General features: G+C 43.9%; 1 protein-coding gene across 1 annotated transcript in view; it reads left to right on the plus strand.

The window, feature by feature from the left end:
• Positions 1-2,769, plus strand: part of Alk (ALK receptor tyrosine kinase) — an 854,626-nt gene that overhangs the window by 397,038 nt on the left and 454,819 nt on the right. The window lies entirely within an intron of this gene.

A 2,769-nucleotide genomic window follows, 5' to 3' on the forward strand; every position in this document is an offset into this window, starting at 1 on the left:
AGGAAGGAAGGAAGGAAGGAAGGAAGGAAGGAAGGAAGGGAGGGGGAGGGAGGGAGGGAGGAAGGAAGGAAGAAAGGAAAGAAGGAAGGAAGGGAGAGAGGGAGGAAGAAAGGGAAGGAGAAAGGGAGGGAGAGAGGGAGGGAGGGAGGAAGGGAGGAGGATCTTTTCCTTTTTTGTAAATTTCTGCCATCTGTAATGTTCACATTTCTTGTCTATAGCCATACCACTCTGAACACACCCAATCTCGGGCCATACCACCCTGAACACGCCCAATCTCGTCTGTAATGTTCACATTTCTCGTGCCCATGTACACGACACCTCTTAATTCCCTTCTTCATCCCCTGTCCTTCCTTTCCCTTCCCCTCTCTCCATCTCTTGATCTCCTCCTCCCTTTGAGAAAGATCTCTTTCCTCACTTCCTATTGTCTGTCTTTCTTTTTGCTCTTTATCTTTTGTATTTCTCATGTAAGAGCAACCAAGTGATAGTTAAGCTTTGTTCCTAATTTACCTCACTTAACATTATAGCCTCAGGGAGCACCCACTTTCCTACAAATGGCTGGAGTTTATTTTTCTTTTTGGTAGAGTAGTACTCCCATAAATTGTGGATAAATACCACATTTTCTTTTTCCAGTCCTCTGCTGATGGACATGGAGGCCCTTTCCAATATTTAGTAATTATGAACTGTGGTGCTATAAACATAGCTGTGCATGTATAGAGACTCCTTGAAAATCTGAAACTAGAAATCCCATTTAAGCCAGCTTTTACCCTTCTAGGTCTCTTCCCAAAAGAGTTAAAGACATCATGATACTTGTACACCCAAGCTTTGTTTACTTTAAGGTGAAAGATATTTCTGCCATCATAGAGATGAGTCAGTAAGAAGGGAAAATAAAATGACACTGAGGAAGAGCCCTCTGCCCAGCGAGAATCCTCTCTCCTCCTCATGGGGCCACCAGCTCAGAGAGGGAGCCACTCCTCTTACCGTTCTGACCGAGGAGGAAAAGCACAACCCTTCCCTTACATGTCATCAGCAAAAGCGTTACCAGATTGGAAAATCTAAGCAAGGCCTCTCCGTAGGCTTAGAAGAAAATAGATGAAGAACAGTACTAAGCAATAAGACAGGTAGCTCAGTGTGATGCTTGTGCTCCACAGAGTATTGAATAGGGCCAAGTCTGGAGAATGCTGAGTTAAATAAAGTTAAGCAGATGCACACACTGCTTCACTTCTTGGAGACTCTCTATCAGTCAGTCTGTCAGTCAGTCTGTCTGTCTGTCTGTGTTTCTGTCTTACTTTTCCTTGGGTTTTTGAGAGATTGTTCTGTTATTAGTCCATGCTGGCCTTGAACTCACTGTATATGCCAGTCTTTTCTTAAACTCGGAGCAACTCTCCTGCCCCCGCCTCCACAGTGCTAGGATCACAGGTATGTGCCACCATGCAGGCTCGCTTGGAGGCTTTAAAAGGCTCTTGAGTACTTTGAATTTCCAAGACGGGCTTCCAGTCGGAAGGACTTTCCCTAGTATATCTGCTGGAGACATACACAGGACTAGTTAGTGTTGCAAGGTGTACAGTGTAGGAAATAGTGAACTCGATTCATCACCAGTGGAGTTTTCTGTAAAGGGCGGAAAGTAAATACTTTAAGATGTATAGGTTATGGTCTCTTTTGTAGCTACTAAACTCTGCCATTGTAAGTAAAGTAACTATAGATGATAAATACATGGATAATGAGGTCAGATAAGAAAAATAAAAATAGGTAGAATGAACATAAGGAAAATTATAATTTTAAAGTTGTATTTAAAAAAGAAAACACCCTGCAGCTTCAGGACACAAAGTTACCCAAGACTGCATCTTTTTTCCCTTCTAGGGTACTCCAAAGGAAAAAAATTCTTGATGTTGTAAATTGAGCCTGCACTTTACCTATAAGTTGACTCTATTTTCCCCTTCTCAGACTTCTGTCCTCAAGGAAGCAGAATTATTAATTGGACAATATACCTCTAAACTTCAAGTATGTGCAAATAGTTTACATCCTAACTTCTCCCACCGGAGGGGAAGCTTGACGGATGCTAGAAGTGTGCATCCTCCATCACCCACCTCAAAGACGATGCCAGGACTGCACGAAGCGTCCCAGCCCTTAATACCCTTTTCTCTTGAGGGTCACTCTATTTTCTCTGAGTGTGGACTTATTTAATTCTGTCTACTAAATTTTTCCATGCCTCTCACTGATGCTTCCCAAGATTCTCCTCTGCGACATAATCCAGTAAATCCACAAGCTACCCCAGGTGTAGGGTGCAGTAAGGCACCCCTCCCCTCTTTGGGTACCTCCTCAGACTCCACCTGGTGACAGAGAGCTTTGTTTCAATAAATCCTTATCCATAAAAATAAGCAACAAGCTGGATTTGTGAACCTCAGTAGTTTGGCAAGCGTTGAGCCAAGCGCTCTGATGAGATGAGCCCCTGTCTCCTTCAGGGGTGCCCAGCTCTGCCCGTGGAGCTCAGTTCCTAGCAGCTTCTTAGGGCAGGAACTATTGCTTCTTTACCTTTCACTTAAGAGTACCTTCAGTACACTTAAACCTTCTGAAGTGTGCAGTGATGCCTAAGGCTCACAACGGCACATCTCTCTTTTTTTCACTTCTCTTCTTCTTTCCTCTCCCCTCTCCTCTCCTCTCCTCTCCTCTCCTCTCCTGTCCTCTTCTCTTCTCTTCTCTTCTCTTCTCTTCTCTTCTCTTCTCTTCTCTTCTCTTCTCTTCTCTTCTCTTCTCTTCTCTCCTCTCCTCTCC

Source organism: Octodon degus, unplaced genomic scaffold, assembly GCF_000260255.1.
Source record: "Octodon degus isolate 3935 unplaced genomic scaffold, OctDeg1.0 scaffold00019, whole genome shotgun sequence".
NCBI lineage: Eukaryota > Metazoa > Chordata > Mammalia > Rodentia > Octodontidae > Octodon > Octodon degus.